This window comes from Lonchura striata, chromosome 2, assembly GCF_046129695.1.
Source record: "Lonchura striata isolate bLonStr1 chromosome 2, bLonStr1.mat, whole genome shotgun sequence".
Lineage (NCBI taxonomy): Eukaryota > Metazoa > Chordata > Aves > Passeriformes > Estrildidae > Lonchura > Lonchura striata.
Genome location: NC_134604.1, coordinates 11,210,567 through 11,233,355, shown reverse-complemented (window position 1 = coordinate 11,233,355; position 22,789 = coordinate 11,210,567). Strand labels below are relative to the sequence as shown.

Here is a 22,789-nt window from a genome sequence, read left to right as displayed (position 1 = left end):
TTTCCACTCACAGCTGCACATGAATCCCTAAATTTAATAGAGAAAGAGAGGAAAATGGGGAGAATTCATGTTAACAGAGAGATAGGTGTTCACTTATTGTTATGAAAATTTCTCTTCTCATATCACCACTGTTTGGCCAGGCCCTCAAATCCCAGCTCTCCAAATCCCTTCCTCTGCTAGGAAAGAAACTGTAGAGGATGTTCCTGTCTGAACCCACCCGGACTGGTCATGACAGTGTTTTTCACAACAGAATCCAGAAAATCTATGGCCTAATCAGGGGATAGTGCAACATCATTTACACCTCTCTGAAAACATAAACTAGCAGGAGGAGAAGGAATATTGGGTGAGCTCTCTCATCTCATGAACTTATAGACTGAAAGAATGGAAATGTCCTTATGTAACATCTGGCCACTTTTTCATAGTCCAACAAGGGCCATGAGGTTCCAAAGCCAGGGAGAACATCTGGCCCCAGAAAACAGAGCACTCATAAAAACAAAAATAACTTTATGTTCCATAACATAAGTCAGTGAATAAGCTAGAGGAAATAACACCCATCAGCAGGAGGATGAGGTGAAAGGCTGTTGGGAGGATTTTGAGACAAAGAACCAAGGAGAGGAATCAATCCTCAGGTTTGAAACAGCAACTGTCAGCTCCTTCACTCTGCTGCTTGTCACTTAAAGATTTTTGAATATTGAGTACTGAACACTGACTGATTCTATTAGCTCATCTCCCCTCCTCAAAATATGTGTGTGACCCAGGCCATCAGGTTTCCAAGAGCAGTTATTCATCTGCCTGAGGAAACCAGGTTTTGGGAAGCTCCTGGTGCATGCGTTGAAGCATAACTTTGTCTTTCATTGGCTTTTCTTAAAGAAGAATATTGGAGTATCTCAGCAGGTTATGATGTCTGTGATCAAGAGACCACGAACTCACAAAGTGACTATAAATTGCTTCTTTGGATTGGCCTAAACAATCTGGTTTTGCTACAATCTGCTCTGCACACAATAATTCTCAGCTGTGCCTGAGGCCAAAAAAGATCAGTCCTTAGCATACAGCCTTTAAGTCTCCATTCTCATTCCAAAGTAATTTCTAGCATAAAAATCAACTCACACTGACTAAAACCCAAGCTGCATGCAACTAAAAAATTGATAATCAATTTATTTCTCTTTAAAAGACTTTACTGAGGAAAAGAAAATGAGATGAAGGAGGGTAACACTGGAGCAGCAAGATAATAAGCTTCTGACACCTCTTTTTGTTGACATAATGGGATAATGTGGTAATTACATTAGTTCAAACACATTATATCTAAGTTGGGCTGGTATAATCTGACCTCTCAGGCTGAGCTACACAAATTTTGCTGACCCTTCTTCCCACACATTTCTGTGCCCCTGGATATATACTAAAAAACCCAATGAGAAACAGAGTTGTGCTGTGACACAGTTTCTTAATCAGATGTCATTCCACACAGAGCCAGGCTGGGAAAGACATGCAATTGATAAAATAACTAGATTTTCAGCACTTTAAGCTCTAGAGGTTTGAAGTTGGATGTTAAAAGCACTCTGAGCTGATGTATTTATCATGGCATGCTGATTAGTTTCTTAATTAACTGGGTATTAAAAACCATTTTACTAAACTTGGGGAGCCGGGGTGGGGAAAGCAACAAAAAACCCCCAAAACAGGGAGAATGATCTTTTGCACTGCTCCATGTGCAAGGAGAAAATAAGGGTCCTGAGGTAAGAGAGAATGCATTCACATAATCATAAACATTTATTCAATGTGATTCACAAACTATGAAAAGAATGTATCAAAAATAGGTAAAGCGCTGGACTATGGGCCCAATATTATTTCATTGGACTATGTTAAATGCACCAGCTGCAATGTGCCTTTTCATAATACTGCAAAGTATTTCAATCTGTGTTAGAGAACTTAATTAGTAAAACATCTACATGAACTTAATTGGAAAATACCAAAATACTCATGGTTATAGTACTTGGTTCCTAGAAACTCTAATTTTAAAAGGCTTTGTATAAATTGAACTGAATGGAGAGGTTATTGCACTCTTGTGACTGTGACTAAGCAAAGTACCCTTATTTCATGTTGAGATTTGTGTGATTTTAATTTCATGCCAAATTTTAAGAACATATTGCATGCTTTCATGTATGTATATATGTAATTATGCTATTGTTCAGCTCCTTTATCTATAATCTATTTATTTTGTAACCTTGTGCATTAGAAGAGACAAACATTTATTTAGATTAGCTCTGGATAGGCTACATTGGCTGTGTGAGGCTAGAAATAACACTCAGATTTGCTAAGCCAATCAGAAAGCAACTGATCAATAATGATATATTGATCAATTTTCCTTCTCTTGCAACAACATCAGATTGAATGATTACATCAACCATTTAGTATATCAGAAACAAAGTAGTAGTAAAAGGGAATCATTGCAGAATCAATTTTTTCCTACTTTGAGGCTAGTCTCAGAAAATGTTGCACTTTCCTGAAGCAAATTTCAAGATTAACATTCCAGGCTGTTTCACAAAGTTAAAGTTTTAACAGCATTAAAGTAAAGCTTCCTAAAGGTCTCCCTTAAAATAAATTTTTCATACACTCTCCACAAAAAGAACAGAATTAAATTCTATCACCTTTCAAACAAAGAATGCAAAGTAGTCATATGCAAAACCATTCTATAAGTGAGGGTGCTGAAAACTGCTATTATTTTTCATCCTTTGTCATCATTTTTTGTTGCAGGTTTTCTAAACTGAGATTACATTTTCCTGCTATTCAGAGACCTAAGAAAATATTAGAATTTGAAAGAAAACCTCACAAACTTATTAGTGGATCTTTGTTTTTATAGTGTCTCCTAAGACATACTACCTAAAAAATCCATTGGTGGATATTAGGATTTGCTACTTGCTCTTCAGTTTGGAAATTAGTGACGAGAATTATCAGACAAAACCGTTTGCTTCATTGTTCCCACATTTTTATACAGCCCTTCCTTTCCTCTTTTTCTCTTTTTTCCTCCTGTGTGTATCAATTGAAAACATCCACATTTTCTTGTCAAGCTCTGAGGCTACAAAGAAGGGAGTGACTCTGCACTGATAATTATCAGCACAGTCATTAAGAGGTCGGCAGGCAAGTGAATGACTAATCATGCTTTGTTTAATTTAGACTATAATTTTCAAATTATATTCTTCAAGTTAAGAATATTTCTAGTCTGTAGTTTTATGCATCTACCTAATGCAATGTCATTTTAATGACACGGCTACTCTGTTATCAAAAAAAATTATAATAACAAAAAATTTTAGATGTTAAATATGGAGAACAAAATCTTCAGAGGTTTCTGGAGAATAATCTTTTTTCCTTTTTCCTCTTTCTTTGTTGTGCCTTTATATAATTAAAAGCTCAGTTCAATTTACTTAAAGAGAGAAGACTACTAAGTCTGAAGACCAGATCAGCAACTAAAATCAGTCATGGAGATGGTAACAGACCTACAAAGAGAGAATAAACGGTAATTAGGGATTTAATTAGGATTAAACAGAATACAGTCACAAAATTTCCCTAATTTTCATAACATATTAGGTATGTTATTACTTATTGATGGCTGATAGTTAAGATGCTTTATATTGTCTAGCAAAATGGATTTTTTACTTCTTTGTAAAAAATAATAAAAAGCTGTGGTAAGAATCTCTCCTTCCCTTTTAGAAGTGTTCCCCAGGAAAGTGTGAGCAACATATTTTCAGCCAAAAATATTTTTGCAAAGAAAGCAGGACAAAAATCTAGAAAACCATGCAGTACATGCAGTGCTCCTGTGCCATAGTGTGCTTTTGTGTCTTGATCCCAGCCTGTGATGCTGCAGACAGCAACATTTTGTGGATTTGCCTTTGACAAAAAAACCCCCATGTTATCATGCTTATCCTCCAATTTAATGTTCTTCACTTTTGCCCCAGTTTTAGAATTTTTTCTGAGCTGGCTGGTTCCACTGCAGTCTGTATGAATGCAGCAATCCAGACATATGCAGAGCACTGCAGAGCTGGAGCCAAACAGGGCATGGCACAACTCAGTGTAAAATAAAATGTGGAAGTCAATGTCTCTGTGCATCAGAGCAATTGCTCTCCTCATGTAAGGGCTAGAATTCAGCTATACCTGCAGAATACTAACAGGGCTTTTTTTCTCCTTCTGTACCTCTGCTCTCCTAAACATAACAGTTTGTCTTTGGGGACATTATTCTTGTTTAATTTCTTTGGCAGTATAGGCAAAACACAATGTACTATTGAGCAAAAAATACAGATTGTACTTGTGAATCGTATACATTCCAATTAAAAATTAATTTTGCTGCTTTTCTTCTAAAAAAAACCCAGCATGAGTCTGTGTTCTGCCAAAAGATTTGTAGAGACAAGTGTTTTTATTCAATGCTGATTTCCATTGATGCCCTCAACACACCTCTCTCTTCATTTTTATTTAAATTTCTGCCTTTCCCTATGAAAAAAAAAGCAACACCTTAGTCTCTATAGCTATGCTTATGATTTTCTTTATTTTACCATGTACATAATCTCAAACAATTTGCAATGTTTTGTGACCTCTGTCAGGTGGTGGGAAAGGTGAATAAAACATCTCTGTCACTGTTGGGTTTGGTTGTGCAGCAGGCCCCAAATTCTTCCCTCAATCCTGGTGCATATAAAGCTGTAATAAATTAGAGTGTTTTTATTCTCAGTAAGGCGACTTTTAATGCCAACATACCCTTGCTCCAGTTATAATGGAGGAATAACCAAGTACATTTTTTGTTCTTCAAGCATCTTCTTCATTCTTAAACATGGAGGTTGGCTAACACTGCCTTCTGGTACTTTCTCTGTGAAATGAGCAAATAAAAGTCACTGCTGTTGTCACTTCATCCCATGCTCCCATGATAGATCAATACTTCTCCCACATCCTGTCAGAGGAGGACAGCAGTAATCTGGACTTATATTATAGAGCTCTCAGGAGAGAAATGTTAAAAAAAAAAACACATCAAAGCAAAACAGAACTGAATAGAATTGTTTGTTATGCCAGCTGTTATTTTAAAAAATATCAATCCACTTCACAATGTAAAACCCTAACAATAAAGAATTAGGAAAAATCTTTCTACAAAGGTAGATCACCAATTCTGTTCACAGATTTGTCATGCTTTTAAAACCTTACAGTGTACACATGCAACATTTGTGTTTCTCCCCTATTTGTTCAAATTGAAATCGAAATCAGCTCAAAAATTACCTGGAAATTCCATGGATCGTAAATCCCTGTGCAGTTACAGATTATGAGAGTTTGAGTATGTCCTGTGACAGAGATGCCCTTTGTTATTTCCCTCTAAGGATCCAAGTTACCTTTAGATTCCTCCCAAAGTCTAGACAGCCTTCTGCACTCGTCAAATACCCAGAAGTACCCCTGGGTTTTTTGTGGATTCTGGGTACTGAGGAACAGCAGGAAATTTGCCAGCAGCACGTTAAAGAAACAAAAGATATCTAGAAAGCATAACCTACCCCCAGATTTTGTGTCAGCTAAGAAATGAGTTCAGCAGGTCCACTGAGGTGTCCCTCCTTTGAAACACAGTGTTCTCACCCACACTCTCAAACTCCACAAAAGGATGGTCTGGTTGTTTTGGGAAAGAATCCTTATTAAATTACAGTCTGAAAATAAGCAGATTACACTCTTTTGTCTGCATGTCCTACCTATGTATTAAAATAACAAAAAAAAATTATTTTCAAACACACATTGTTCCTTTAATTCCTTATGCACCCCATCAATTTCCATATGTAAGGGTCTGGCTTTGAGTTTTTAGAATCTACCAGTTTCAAGTAGTTATAAGTGTTACACACTTGTGAAAAATCCCCTATCAAAAATATATAGGTTACCTTTTATTAAACTAAGTATAGCTTTACAAGTTAAGAAATACTCTGGAAAAAGAAAATTAAGTAAATTTAATCTTCTCCTAGCTATAATTTATTCTTCATCTCAGGGCAATGGATATGAGCCCTCATAAACTTTATTAATGATATATTTAAGCTCATCCGGGTCTGTGAGTAGTCACAGGTATCAAAAGATCAGAGTTTCAGATTTTTCCATGTTGCATTTTATAGCTGCATTTGTTAGTGTAAAAACTCATTAAAATTCTCTGCACATCTCATGGACTGCGTGTAGACAGTGTAAAAAAGAATAAATAAATCTATGAGAATTGAATAAGACCCAAGAAAGGAAAGTGCTGCTATTCTGTATTTGCAGAAAATTTATAAGTACTTCATATACAAATGTTTTCTATATTACTGAAAAAAAACAAAACCTCAAAAACCCATAAAGATTGGTGCTCATATTTGCTGGTAAGTCAATCTTTCTTTCAGACATCAAGAGATGACCTCTTAAGACCCAAAGATTTATCAAGTCAGCAGTTTATTCCCTTAGGCCACCATCTTCAGCCTCTTCCTCTTCCAGTCACGTCTATTGAAGGACTTTGCAAAGCCCCATGAGGAAATGGACTAATCTACTGCTTTCTAAAGGACAGGAATGATGCCTGTCCTGACTGCACTTTATGGGATGAGAGAGCTAATAAAGGGAAGGAGACTACATCTATTCGTGCAAGATTCAGTGTGATGTTTGTGTTATAACAGACAGAGCTGGAGTGCTCCAGCTGTCAATCAGAAAAGGAGCATTGTTGCCCAGTGTCAGCAGACACTACTCAGAAATTTTCTAGAAAATTCATTCATCATTTTAGTTTATGTGCACAAACCATCTCTGCATTGATATAAAAAATACAGGCAAAATGATCTTTCTCTTCTTTTTTCTCTTTTTTATCAGTTGATTTGTTAACAGATATATACAAATGAAAATTTAAAGAAGTGAAAAAAATAGAACCCCTCAATATGTTTTAATAAAATAACTTTTGTTCATTTGCATTGTAAAATTGTCCATAAGATTTTTTTTCTTTTGATGTCTGCTTTGAAAACTTCACATATTCAACACCCATTGTTATTTATAAATGTTTTCACTGCAAAAAGGAAATGGCAACACAGGCACTGCAATACCTTCACCGATGTATATGCAAAATAATTTCTTGCCTGCACAGACAAACTGGTTTGGAAATTATATGAAAGGAAAGAAAGAGACTCTACTTTTAGCCAATCACTAATTTCCAATAAGCAAATCCAACCAAACTTTCTACCTATTAAATAAGTGTAAGGGTCTGTATTGCTCTTTTCAGGTAATTGAATGGGTAGGTCTGTTGGTGGTGTTCCCTAACTTCATGCAGATACCTCTCAAATAAGTTCTGAATTCCTTTATTTTTCCTTATGCTGTTTTTTTAAAAAAAATACAAATAAAAATTAACTTCATTCACCTTTCTTCATATTCTTCCATCCTGGGATTGTTTTTTTTTTTTTAGTCATGGCAGAGAGCATCTAATTTTCAGGTTCAGAAGTGCCCCATTATCTACTCTGCTGGCTGCTACTGTGCTGAAAAAAATGTTACCAAAGGAAAGGGTAGAGATCAACCTGCAGGGCTCTGATAAGCACTCCTTTCTGTTTATTTTTGAAAATTCTATGTACCCTGTCAGTTTAGGAATCTGAAATGTGAAAATGCATAAATCAAAACAATTGGATTTTTTAAAAAGAAAAAGGGTAGCAATATTTGTCTCACCCAGTTCAGATCAATAAAAAGAGGATCTTGAAAGAAATAATAGTAATAATAAAAAAACCTACCTAACTGTCTGTTGGCAAGTCTAGAAAGAATATGTGACTGTGTAAGATAGCTTAAATTGAAGATTTTTGGGATGTGCTGTAGGGAAGTTGGAGAGATATCAGATTCCCCACTGCCAAGGATGGACACCTTGTGGGCAGCAATTGAAATAAAGTGTCAGTGATAGGCAAAAACACTAAATGTGGCAGAGTAATCCTTTTCTAAGGATACAGAAATACTTTAGCAACTGAATTATGTTTCATTATTCATTAGGGGGTAAATTAGCAATGGTGCTGTGTGAATATCCACATTTTCTTTCAGTTCTGGGATCTTATGCCCTTAAGTCCCATGTGCCTGGTAAACTGTGTGGCAGGAAACAACCATTCCTGAAGATTTCCATGACTCTAGGGTATTTTGAAAGTCCCAGTACAACCCAGTAGACACTCCATGGACTGCACAGCAGGCTTGTGCATCCCCTGGAAATGCTGAGGAAATCCAAAAGCTTCACAAGCAATGACAGCACCATAAGCACAACTGAGAGAAGTCACCCCCTCTCTCTAACAGCCTCGCTGTAAAATGCTCAAGTTCCTGTTTCTCTGAAATTACAGAGAACCCTGGAGAACACGTTCACAGCTTTGTCAATTAAAGACAAGCAGCTTAAATTAGAATGGTCAAAATGAGTCTTACCAGACTGCTAAAAGCAGTGTTGTATCTTGATGAGAAGAATTAAAAATATCTGAGCAATGTGAAAAGCATTCCTACAGGCTGCGTTCCAATTTCCCCACTGAAGTACTAGACATAGCAGAAGATGCTTATAAAAATACAATATGCATATTAAAACCATAAAAGCCATCTGTAAGTTATTTTAATTAATTTGCTGGGTACATTGAGAATCTGGAAATCTGACAGAAGTGCTTGGGTCAGTTGAGTTAAAATTCAAGATTCTCTCATAGACACCTGAAATAGAATTACTTGTTAATAGGAATAAGGTTTATTTGCAATGTTGCTCTGCATGCTGAGGAATTTTTTTAAAGAAAATTACTGTATATGAAGTTCATTAAGTCATGAATTCTGGTCTTCTTTGTTGTCTCAGAAACCAGTGCAAAATGCATATTTTAGTTTAAACATCTGACCAAAACAGCTGTTACCTGTTATATTTTGGACCTTGAAATCTGCCTCTTTTCCAACAGATTTCCGTAATGTGTTTTACAGTCTGCAAGTAACTTAGAAGTACATAACAGGTGCTACTTAGTATTAGACTGCATGAATTCCCATTGTCCAAGACAGCAAATCTTTTTCTTAATTCATCACAGAACATAAGGATTCTTCCATAATCCAGCCTTTAGCACAACTAAACCTTCTAATGAGACAGTCATGCCTTACAAATTACTTACAAAAATCTTCTTTTCTATGTTTTGTTCCATGAGAGCAACAGTCAATAAAGGAGCTGTCTCTGCAATCCTCCCACTAAATAACTCTCCCAAGCCCATTCCTACATACCCACTATTGCCTATAATGAAACTGGCTGGATTAACATTTTGAATGAATTTTGGTCTTCATCACCTTTGAAAGAACTGTGTTGTACTCTGGTTTGCTGTAATGTGTGTTCTCAGTACGAAGTAGAATGAGAAGCTGCCATTATCATTAATAAAATTCTGCCATCATATACTGATTTTGCAAACGAAAATAAATTTTACATTCAGTTAATAAAATCCCTGTGTCTCATTAGGAAACCAAGAAAAATACTTGAAGTCCTACACTGGTCCAGAAAGTTTAAATAAACATTCCCACAGTCACTTTCTGGGCTTTCAAAGGATTGACAACCCCTAGATGAGAGGTAAGAGGAAGCAGCCTCCTAAACCATATTTCAGCTGTTTCTTCCCATGTTCTGGTGTATTTATGTTAAAATTACTGGTTTTCAGACTAATTTCTACTCTGTACCTACTTATAATACCTAGTAATATGATGGTGGTTTTTTTTTACAGAGAAACAGTTGACAACATTAAAAAACAACTGCAATACCCATGCAGGGAAATATTTGTCTCACCAATCAGTGCTCCCTGAAGAGCTCCTCCAAGTCCCACCAGTGTCGCAGTCTTGCCCCAAAGTCACACCAGGGTCTCCTCTCTCCATTGACTTCATCATGGCTTGAGAACAGAAATTTTAAATCCAGCTAAGGGGCTCTGCAGAGGGTTCTGTCATTGACTTCAGGAATTCTGTTCCAGAAGGCCAAAAGAAAATAATACATGAAACAGACCTACAATTCTTTTGCTTCATTTGCATTACACTTCATTTGCATTGTGCATTGCATTTGCATTTGACTACAGGACTGAGTCTGGAAGGGATTTTTTTTAGTAAAATATAAGTATTACCCACTTATGAAAGAAAAGATGACAAAAGATGAAAAAAAACAAAACATGACTATCAGCCTGAATGCTAGAAATTGCTTTCAACTCCTATTCTCTTTGTAAATTGTTCATATAATTTAGAATGAAAATTAGTTCTGACTCTTTTAATGTGAATATGTAGACATTCAAAGGCCTATAAGCCTGATGAATTCTCAGAATTTCAGACTTTAAATGCTTGTTGTCACTTTCTTAACAGATTTCTACAGTGCTTTTCAGCTAAAACAGGCCAAGATAATATATCTGTCTGTCACTAAGCTAAGGAAAGTTGGTTTAGCACCAGAATTTGAAATTGAAACCACTGTATTTCCTTCATCCAGCTAAATTGTGCCTGACCAGACACCTCTTCTTCTTCTACTTTGTCCCAGTATAAAATTAAATAAATAGCTTATCCTGCCAACTTAGGAAGACGATAAAAGCACTGAAAAACTGCGATATAGTGGCAATATGAAAGTGTTCCTGTTTCTGATGCAAGACTGATAACTCTGACTTTTTCTAATGCCAAGCTGGTCTGAGTAGTTTAAACCACTGGTAGTTTTCACAGTAGAGGTCAGGAGGAATTTTAATTTTGTTGTTGTTGTTGTTGTTGTTGTTGTTGGATGGCTTGATGGTTTTGGTTTTTTTGTTTGTTTTGGTTTTTGTTTTGTTTTCATTTTTACTTTGGTTTGTTGGTTTGTTCATTGGTTCGTTTAATTTTACCCCTGTAAACGCAGCAGGTCTTTCCAATGCCAACCACTGCATCAATCTAGTTTGCTTCCACATCTCCCATACACTTCCATTTTCATCTTGCTAACTCTTCCTTTGCAGTTACTTTCAGGGTTGGGCCTGTCCTGTGTTTCTTGTGGATCACTGAGTCTCTCTACCATGGTCTTACTTTCCAATAAAAATATAAGATCTGTTGGAGGTTTTTTACAACCTTATAAGCAGAAACTTTTTTTACATTTAAGTTCACATTGGAAGCAGGACCCTCAGCTTTGGTTCATTCCTGAAGGCAGTCTCACAGAAGAGATTTCAGAAAGGTTCTGGAATTCCACACTTGTTGCAAGGCACCTTAAAGATTCATAGGAGCAGTTCAGAGGTTTGGGTTTTGTGCAAACAGTGTTTGCATTCCTTACAGGTATCTGCCATCCTCCCAAAATTTTCCTGTCTTTCAACTGTAGCATTTCAGACAAATGGCTCAACATATCAGCACCAGGGTAAAGAAAAACTAATTTCTATCCCACTTAATAGCATTTCCACTTGTTTTTGTGAGGGTTTTCTTTTGGGAGAGGTTCTTCCATCACCTCACCCCATCTCCTTCTAAGTACTGTATATTCCAGAGAGCTTGTCTTCTGTTCTGCAGACCTTTCCTCTATGATCTCCACTATTTGTATTTTTAAACCCTCTGCTCCTCTAAAAAGCAAGTTGTTATTTTTTGGTGGCTGGCTGGTTTCTATTAAACTCCACCTAGGAAATGGAGTGGCCTCCCTGTCTCAGCTGAGGGTGAGCACTCAAGACAAACTCTTCAGCTTTGGTTGGAGCACAGCTGCACAAAAGCAGCTCTTGTGTAATTGGAAACACCCAAGAGATGGTTTAGGAAGTAATTTCTCCCTATTATTTGCTGTCTTTCAAGTAAGATGAATGTCTGTTCCTAAAAGTGTGGATTGACAACAGAAGTGAATGCACCTATGTCGTGAGCACTCAGGGCCATGGCAAGTGCATTTTGAAAGAACTAAGGAGTTAAATCACACTACTGCAAAACACCGTCTTACACAAAGGACAAAAATACTTCAGATTTTTAGCAGGTTATAGGTGATATAGTATAAAAGCCCCGTTGTCTTTTCATATGATTTGCATTCTTTGTGGCTTCACCTTGGCAACCATTCAGGTTCCCAATCCCAAATAAAATCAAGAGATCATTTCAAGCTTTGAAAAAGACGTGATTTGAAATGTTAAGTACTTATCACCAATTTTAGATGGCTTATTTTTTTAATGAATATGTGTACATTTTCTGTAAAAATAAGGAAGGACATGATAACTTTATAAGTAAAATATCTATTTTCATTCAAAGAACTCTGATGATTCCATGAATCAGTCAAATGCTAGTACAATAAGAGTTCCTGAAATAACTTTGTTCTAAAAGTACAGAGGATGCTGTCATATTTCCCTGCTACTTGAAATTAGATTGTTCTGCTTTGGGAAGGCAGCTTTTCAACATCTAAATCTACATTATAGTTGAGTTGAAATTGTTCCGAGTGCTTTTATAAGGAAAATATTTCTTTCACAGCAGAGTGTGTGAGTGTGTCACACATCATCTGTGTGAGTTTCAGGCTCCAATACCCTATCATGGAATCTTAGCCCTCTGACTAACATAACTTTTTATGAAGCTTTTCCTTTAAATTGTAAACAGGAAGAAAGTTCCTTGTATATCCAACCTTTCATTTTTATTCAGGTGTCTGACTTTTTCTTCTTAAAACTTACAACTTTTACCATTTGATAAAAACAGTAGAAATGCAAGGTCTTTAGGCATTTCTGACCATTTGCATCAGTTAACTGACAAAGCATTAAGCTTTTCTTCAGGGCTCCAAAATGCCAATAAAGATGTCCTATACCAGAAGGAGTAGTGCTGAAATGGGATACAGCTGCCATTCTGGTCGGAGATGATTTTCCTCGGGGGCCTTTTCATTGCTTTAACACTAATCTGTGACAAAAAGGCCTTGTCAGATTCTTATTGCGTTTAAGAAGCTTTTGGTAAGATTTGTATTGATTTGGAATAAGGCAACTGACAACATTGCAATAAATTTTTACTACTTAGTACTGATCAATATGGATTTTTTCAACCTTTCTCAAGAAAATTGCTTTCTATTGCTTCAGATATGGCCAAGCTGCTCCTAACTTAATTATATCTCATGCAACAGGTCATGCACTTTTTCTAGTTCTAGTTTCTGACATGAAACAATTTTTAACAATCCAGCAACATTTTTGTTTCTACTACTAAAAACAATGAAAGCCTGCTGCCCTAACAGGACTGTGCCAATAGCAGTATCTCATTGAAAAAAGGTAACAAAGGTAAATTGCCTTTGCTGTATCAAAAAGGGAACACTTCTACCACTACACCTTAAAAATCCAAGATCTTCAGAAGAAACTGAAGACATTTTGGTCTGGACAGTGGGTGACCTCATCTGTCCATGTTCCAGATGCCTTACACAACTCTCAAATTTAAGCTATCCATTGTGAAAATTATCTAAATGGATATTTTTTCCTTCCTGAATTCTACTTTAAATACAGTTATGTTCTTTGGGGACAAAAGAGAGTGTAAAAAATTATGCAACCATGTTAGAAACCACTAGCAGAAGCCTTTGTAAGAAGTTCACATAGCACAGCAAAATAAATATGACTTCTCATGTGTGAAGAAAACAGGAAAATATAATTATAAACTAACTCTGGGCCTTGATATGCTCAGCAGGAATTGCCAACATTGACTCATGAGGGAAGGTTAGGCAGACAAATATTTGCTGGAAAGCATAGGAAAACTCATTCACATTCAGCATTTCAGCAAAACTCATATTTGTTGGTTAATGGAAAATGTATTTTTATTTGTCCTTCTTCAGTCACCTGTTCTTATGTCTGACTAGACTGATTTTGGAGAATAAATTGAGCTTCTTGCCTTTTCTCAGCATCAGAGAATATCTGATCAGAGAACTCATTCAATACTGGACTTAATAAAAATATGCAGTAAGCACTGTATAGTATGTCTTGTGGCTTATAGGCATATATTTATCAATTCCTATTTAGAAAAAGCCATTAATATTATTCCCTTAGAATTATTCCTTTAGTATTTTGATTGAAAACATTCTTAAAATATCTCCCTTGCATGGGAAATAACTGTCAAATATACCAATATTAATTATTAAATTACAGTGGCTGTGGTTGTGTCACTGGGTTTTTATCCTACTGTTTTCTGAAATATCCAGTTGCATCTAATAATTTTAACTCAGATCAAAATACCCTCCACACCTACTTTCTCAGCAGACAGATGTGGATGCTTACTTTGGCATGAATGTGATCTATCCACTTGTGAAATAAATGTGTTATTTATATTACTTTTGTTAGGTTTAAATAATCACAGTGGCACTTGGAGCAAGTGCAACTCTAGCTACAACTCAGTAACTTTTAAATTGTCTGTCACCTGAGGAGTAGAGGATGGCAGAGCTACCAGGCTGTCATGAGGACCTCTTCTCTTGTTAACCTAGTAAAATCTATGAAACTGATTTGAGAAATCAAATAAAAATTAGTGCTTGTAGTTTGTACCTGTACTCTATTATAGCTCTATTGCATAGCTTTAGAAATCAAATAATTGAATTCTTAGAAGAAATTTCATTTCAGTAGTAAATGAGATTGAAATTAAAATTGAATTTCAGGCAGTTCTTGGTGGAAAAGAGTAGCTGTAAAAAGTCAGAAAAGACACCCATTTTATTTTCATTTCTCTAGGTGAATAAATTCAAGTCCTGGAATGTGGCAGCAGCTCTGTCCACAGAGAGCAGGCACAGACTTTCTCAGGCATTTTCCTCAGGAAAGCTGTGAGAAGATCAGAGAAAAGAATGGAAAAAAATTTTAATCTTCACTTGCTGCACCTTGTTGTTGTGAACATGTAGAATGTATCATGGAGATTTGTTTACCAAAGGGTGATTTCTTAATTAGACACAAGGCAGTGTTTAAATTGATTGACCAGTTAGATCAAAGCTGTATCAGACTGGCTGTAAGCTTGATTGTGTTTCTTAAGAAGTATAATATAACATGATATAAGATGATATAATAAAGCAATTGATCAACCTTCTGCAGCCATAGAGTCAATGATAATTATTACCTGGGTGGGGGCCTACAACAACACTGGAAAAGTTTTATTATATTTTTCTTCACCTAAAAATTCTGTAATACATCATGTAGGGGTACATGTAGCAGCATGCATGTCACAGGTCACATAGTTTTGATAAAAATCAGTATCTATCCAAATCCGAATTCATTCTTTATTTGTGTAATAAAGCACACAAAAGGTTATACCAAGTGAAATGTGCCTCCTGGAATGAAAGCATTAGTGAGAAAAGAGTGAGGATTGAATTCATTATGTTGCTACTGTGTTAGCCATGAATTAAATATGAAAGTTAGAAATAAAGAGAAACAGAAAGAGGAAAAAAAAAAAAGGGAAATATAAGATGGTAAATGAGAGCAGCTTTTTTAATTTCTCCCAGTCTCTGTAAATTACTGAATAAAACAGGCAGACAAGTCAAGTTCATCACAGTGAGATGCTGTCCCTGAAATCCAGACCTTATTCTATTAAAGAATATAACCTGACTGCTGTTGCTGTAATTAGGAAAGATGAGGAAGCTAGAACTTCCCCAGCCAACAGGGATTTTTCCAAATTATTCTGAGTGTTATAAATAACAACCTAGTAGCTTCTGATGGCATTTACCAACTCTAAAGAAGTGTGGATGAAGGAAAAGCAGAAAGACAATTCAAAAAACCATAATCACAAGAATACAAGTACTCAAGCAAAACCATTTCTCCCTGCCAGAACAATCTCTGGTTGAATGTCTATTTATAGTAATTCACTTCTACAGAAAATACAGAATAATTTAATTTTAAATAATTTTTAAAACTCAGTAAAAATGATAACTCAGTGACTTGAAAATAGCTTTTTCTTCAATGTTTTGGTTCACTTACAGACTTCTTGGAATTAAGAAAAGGGCTTCTTTCTCTCAGAATTTTATAGCAAGAAAAGTGTCTTGAGTTAGATTGTGTTGTAGAGCAATGCCTGTTTTGTTTTAGAAATACAACGTAGTGTAACACAGATACAATTTTAAAATATTTTCAAATAATTTTTCATAGTGATCTTAAAAGGTCAAAAACCACCAAGAAAAGGTTCTGATGTTTCATAAGAGGTTTTTTTTAACAATAGAAGCCTTTTAATAGTGGATATGATATTTGATTGGGAGGTTAAGCAGGATAAACACTAGGAACACTCGTCAGAAACTGGATTTATCAAGTCTTTATAATATCATAAATATGTGCCAAACAAAATGAGGTACCATCCCAGAGATATAAATGTAAGCCTATATTTCTTCATATAAGTTGTTAAATAACTCTCTAAGACTCTAATCATAATGAAAAAAAAACATATTAACAGTCTGCCATTTTACCCACAGGCAAATCATAATGATACCCCCACTAATTAAACCAAGACTTCATTAAAGTGTTTCTCATTATAATTTGCAATATTTTATTATAATTATCTGCCTTTTATATAACAAATTAAATTAATGTTTTTAATAACACCTTTAACCTTAGCTTAGGTAATTTTGAATGACAATGTAAGGAGTACACTTTAATGCATATTTTAATTGCCCATCACATTAATTATTTTCTAATGAAATAATTTGGGTAACTTATTCTCATTATTTGTTCCTTTTGAATTACAATTAAACACTTGATATGCTTTGTGAGCAATGTTAACACAGGCTTAAATTAGTTCAGCTGCATTAGTGTATCAATAAAATACCAGCACTAAAGGATCTTTCAGTCACACTTAGTATTTCTCTTTCCTCTTGTGCTGTTCTGATTAAATAAGATAATACTGGTGGAGTAAAATAATATTCAGCCTCATTTTGCCATCACAACACAAACCATGACATTATCATCACGACAGATTAATAATGACATTGAAAACTGCAAGACCTGAGCAAAAGAGAATAACCTGGTGGTGCCAAGCAATGGGACAAGACACAATGGGCAGAAACAAAAAAGTTCCACCTGAACATGAGGAGGAACTTCTTTACTCTGGAGGTCACACTGCACTGGAACAGATTTCTCAGAGAGGATGTGGAGTCTCCATCTTTGGAGATATTCAAAATCTGTCTGGATTATCCTGAATAATATGCTCTGGGATGGTCCTGCTTGAGCAGGGGGGGCTGAACCACCTGACCCATGGTGGTGCCTTCCAACCTCCCCCATTCTGTTATTCTGGGGTCCTTTACTGTACAAATATCTTTTGGTATCTCTTTGGACCACCTACAGCTGAATCATTACATTCCAAACCTCAAAAGCTCCTGTGCCAAACTGAGCTTTGCTGAGCTCACAAGTCCCAGACTGGCAATAACCGGCTGACAGTGCAAAGTTCCTTTATTTAACCTAATCAAATATCCATTTGCTAATAGACAAATGAGAAATAATGCATTTTGTATAATCACATCTACATTTTCACTTTTTAAAGGATAGTTAGGGAATGTAAATGAAAGAGAGAGTAAAGGAAATCCTTTTCTTCCTGACAGGTAACAGAGTAGCTGTCACTTTGGCAGAAGCAGAACAAGGCTCACAGAAACGCAGCAGAAAATTGATGCACAGAGATGGAGAACCACACAGTGCAAGGAAGCTTCATTAGAATTTGCATATAATAACAATAATAATTATAATAACAATTCTACTTATTAAAGATGCACTTCATTATTTGTTTCATGATCCCAGCTGAGATCCTTAGAACAGCAAATCTGATATACTAATATGCACATTTTCCAATTACAAGTCAAAACAATCCTCATTTGAACTGGCTTGGAAAAAAAAGCAAAACCTGATGATTTTACAAATTCATTTGAGCACCAGATATTTGACTCACTAATTTTAGAAGTGAGAAAATCAGTATATTTCCATAGGCACATGATACATGCTAAATTTCAAAGGAGTTGGGTAACTGGGATAACATAAATTCTCATCAGATCCAGCTATTTCACTTTTTTTAATTTACACTAAAAGGCTTTCCCTTGCTGGGCCAACACTTTTATTGAATGGTTGTTCCACTAACATAGAAACAGTGTAGATGAAGTTTGTTTTGACTTTGTCTCTTCAATATGGGTAGGTGACAAATGGTTTCTGCTTGACAGCATTCATAATGTGCCTGCTGCAGCAAGTGTCACCAAGCTATTTCCTATTTTCTTAGTAGTTTCAAATCCCAAAATATTTGCTTCAGAATGTTCTCAAAGCTGATTTATGACACACATAATGCATAATTTCACATAAAAAAGAAATTTCAGAAGAGAAGAAGGTGTACTTGCAATTCTCTGCGGATATTGCTCAGATGACCGTACTTGCTGGAGGTAAAACAGTTTCTCAATCACTGTAAAATACATTTTACAGCATTTCCAGAGTCTTACTCCATAGCCAAACATTTGACTGATGCTGGTATCTAAATGTGTCTAGACGTAAGCTATAAGTATCTGGACAGACTTGACCATAACATATACTGATCTTCAATTCACATAAAACTGTCAGTTTTATGGAAAAACCCCATCCCCTTGTTCATAACAAAGAGCAGAGATAGAAATAGGAGAGTTCTTACAGAGAGCCTTGATAATATGCATGAAATCACTGCACAGAAAAGCAAAATGCTTTCCCTTTCCCCCTTCATGGAATTAGACAGAATGGCACATTAATAGAGTATTTCCTGAATGAGGGATTGCTTCATCACTATCAAGACTGAAATGGGATCTTACTTCCCAACCATTAACTGGGGCTGTGGATACCTTGCAATTCAGGGGTGTCCTGACACCTGGAAATGGATGCAGCAGAGGTAGCTAAAATACACCTGTGAGCCCAGAAATGAGATTTTTGCCTGCAGTCAGAGGTAATCTCACCCTGGACAGGTTGGGAAATCACTTGGGCAGGATACAATAGAAGGGATGGGATTTATCTCACACATCTTCCAGCACCTTTGTAGGACAGCTCCACCTGAGCTCAGGAACAGGATTCCTTTCAAAGGAAATGGAGAAAAGAAGACTGCTTTCAGATATGGTTCTTTTGGTCTACTTTAGATATTTATTCTAGTGTCAAAGGTCACAAGCCTTCTGTGATCCCACCATGTCCCTTCACCTCCCATTTTACCTTCCCCTCTGCATCACTAAAAATGTCAGACTTGAGACTTTTTCTATTCTTTCTCCTTTGGCATAAAAAATAGACAAATTGCTCCCAAAAAAGCAGGTAAAACTATCAGTATCATTTTATAATCATTTTATTATCTCACTTTTTGTAAGTGAAACCTGAAGCAAGATTTTCAAAAGAGATGTATAAATTCATTCAATGTCAATTAAACTCTTAATATGTAAAAAGAACTCACTTGAAATCTTAATAATGTTTCAAAACTCTGAGACTCTTGGTTTCTTGAAAGAGAAAAATATTAAAATCAGCTTCAGAATTATTTTTCCTTTAGGTTAGAGGTAGCTTTGGTTAGATGATGTTATAAATCAGCATGATATTGAGTGTGGTTTATGATTCTAAGAATTGCTGTATTGCATAGAATTGATTTTCAGGAAAAAATACAAAAGCTTCTGTTTTAAATTTACATTTTCATCATCTAAATTAAGAAACCAGGGGAAGATATGACACATAAGGACCTTTCAGAAACTTGCCATATATTATGGCCTGATGAAGACATCCACAACTTCATTTCAAATACAGTACTTTGTCCCAGAGAGAAACAAAAGTGAGTATATGTATTTTCATCTCTATATGTGTGTGTATATAGATATATACATATACAGATGTTGTAATAAATTTCAGAATCATAATGTTTTATTAAAATCAGCAAAAAAATCAATTTACATCATGGAGAGAAAATGAGAATATCAACATTTTTGAAGTATGATGGAAAGCATAAATTCGTGATGCTGCTCTATGTGGATAAATAAATTAATCTAATTGATATATGTACATCAAATGCAAAAGAAATTTGCATCAAATGTAAATGAACCTTCAAAAAAATACTGAAATCTAAAACCATTATATATATTTAAATATGTATAAATATCAAAAAATAAAAGAATAAAGCAAAAATAGAATAAAGAATAAAACAAAAAAAAAAAAGATAAAACAAAGCATCTTGCCTGAAAACTAATGTAATATTATTACACAGACTGTTAAAACTTTTATCCTGAAATCACTTTTTATTTCTTGTTTTCAGATATCAGCATTTGTCAAATGATGGTTGTACTTCAAGTTGAATAAGGTACAGATTATGTACCTTTTGCTGTTTTCAGGGTGTCTTTGATGCAAGACTGTTGGATATTAACATCAAAGTAATGTATTCACATGCAAAGTGATCTGCTCATAAGTATAAACTGCCTTGTAAACTATTCAGTGAAATCATTAAATATTTGCCAACAGTATGAATCAATGTGCCTAAATCCTGATTCCTAAACTTCAGGAATTGCCCACCTCTACAGACAGAACATTGAGCCTGAAGAACTTAGATAAAATCCAGAATTATTCATCTGTTTTTAGGGACATACACCTCATTATTATTCACTGTGGATTAATATCCACAAGGAATGGATATGGACCACCTAAAGGAGTAAGCCTCCCCCAGCCAAAATTATAAAGAAAGGTGAATTTTGGTTACATTTTATTCAGCTTCCTATCACCTTTTCATCTATTACAAAATTAAAGTTGGACTATTTATGAAAAGATATGAAGAAAAATAAAGAAGTTGAAACAAAAGCTTTTTAAGGCTGACTGATACACCTCCACCAAAATTACAATTGCTAAGAGGGCAGGGACAGTAGGAGACTCTGATCACCTGGATATGGGAATCCATGTATTTTCCACAATTCAAATCTAATACCAATGTCCCCAGCACTCTACCAGCAGGTTTCATTGTGAGCTGATATATGACAGTCACTTATGGAATGTGCCAAATTCAAACATATTGCAACACCTTGCAACATTTGCTGATAGGCAGCAACTGGTGCTCATTCAAGTGCATTCAGCAATTTATTTTAAAATCATTTCCATCAGCTAAATCTGGAAAAAACTTTTTGGATAATCTAAGTGAACTCAGTTAAAATTGAGGCATAATTTAAGTCCTCTTTTTGTGGTGGTGTTTGTAATACACTTTTGATAAACATGATGATTTAAAGAAAACTTCCTGAATAAAACAACTTTCAAATTAACATTTTATCTGAAATCGTTGAAAAATTGTGGTTTTCTATAAGACTAAGCTATTGTCTCTGTGTTCCACCAAAAGTTATCACCAGGAGAGCTGAGTGGTACTTTTTGAAATACAAGTTCCATTTTGTAGATGACAAAACCAAAACAAAACAAATATAAAGACTGAGATCTCCTGTGAAAATATTTATTACTCTGAAAATATATCTTTAATTTTCTTGTATTTCTATTGTAGTAATGATGACTCATTTTGTTGATATTAATGAATATTAAATAAAAACAGAAACCTGGAGTAATTTATACTATTTAACGAGTTTGCAAAAGGATTGTAAGACTATGGACAGAAAGCTGTGCTGCTTATAAAAATGAATGTCAGTATTATTTACATTATATAATTATCTCAGATATATTGTTTATATTAGATATTTAGATTGTTTGTTTGTTTGTTTTGTTGTTTTCTATGTGTTGCACATTTTTTGAGATACTCACAAAACTCAGCCCAGAGGTTATGAGAATCTCCACATAAAATTATTGGGTGCACTGACAGACAATTCTTGTTTTGTTGGTTTTTTTTTAATTTCAGGTGTACAGTAAGCTCTGCTGTCTTTTCAGGCAATTGATCACCTCTAATCCATTGTGACACCTACTAAAAAAGCCTGATGAAGATATTCAACCTGGTAGATGTGGTTGTATCCACAGTGTGGAAGAAAAAATAAATCCAGTACTAGACTACAGTGGTGGAAAGAGAAAAATACTGATACAGAAAATAATCAAAGAAGGAAAAGCTTATCTGTGAATATTATTAGCAATACATATTAGCCATTTTCTGTGTAATACCATCCTTATCTACATACCAAGGGCATTTTATGCTTCCCTGTGAGTCTTGCCTTCTGAAAAGTGAGTGGCAAAATTCCCCTTTGAGGGTTTGAAGTAGGGTGTTAGAAATATCCTACGAGCTATAAGTTGTACTTTTTCTTGCACTCTGTTCCACAAAAATCTGCTCCACCTTGATTTCTTTTCCCTTGGATTACTACTTCAAAGACCATAAACCAGGTTTATTTTTCCTGCATATACAAGATTTCCCAGGGAAATGGTGAAACTTCATTACAAAAGGCAGCTGTATGGAACACTAACAAAACATCTGCAGGGGTGCAGCATCTGAAGCTGAAGACCCCAAGGATCTATTTGTTTTTCCCCTTTTGTAGGAGTCAAGACATCTACAACCCTACTCAACACTCATGCAGAAATTAAGGAATAAAGATATGTATATAACCTCGCTCACAGTTCGCCCAGAAAAGAAAAATGTTTTCTTGCATCATTCTCAGAGGAAGTATAATTGCACTTTTGAACCACATCAGGATAAAAAGATTTAATCTAATTAACATTTTTCTTTAATCCTAAATCTCCTTTCTCATGGAGATTTCATCAAGAGCTATTTTTACTTAGAACAGATTCATTAGTTGTACTCTAGTAACATTTTCTTTTCAAGTTTGTATGTTTGAACCATAAACAAAAAGCACAGAGGAATTCTTTCCCTGTGTCTCAAACACTGGGATGTCATTTGAGAGGTCTCAATACACCCATAGATTCCTATTTTCCTACTCCAGGTTTTGCTGCAAAATATGCAAAACTAATATTAGCTATAAGTGTCCCACGCTCAAATTGCATTGATTTGTGACTCCTCTATTTACAAAAAAACCCCAAATCAAACCAAAACAAAA

At 35.3% G+C, this 22,789-nt stretch overlaps 1 long non-coding RNA gene across 2 annotated transcripts in view; it reads left to right on the top strand.

The window, feature by feature from the left end:
• LOC144248438 (uncharacterized) overlaps positions 1 to 17,494 on the top strand; it is a 74,248-nt gene extending 56,754 nt beyond the window's left edge. The window contains exon 3 of one of the 2 annotated variants that reach the window (XR_013341737.1): positions 17,408 to 17,494. This is a non-coding gene — a long non-coding RNA (uncharacterized LOC144248438). Of the gene's footprint in view, positions 1 to 14,573; positions 14,704 to 17,407 lie in introns of those variants that run through there. The other variant, XR_013341738.1, reaches the window with a different exon arrangement.
• Positions 17,495 to 22,789: the final 5,295 nt, after the last annotated feature.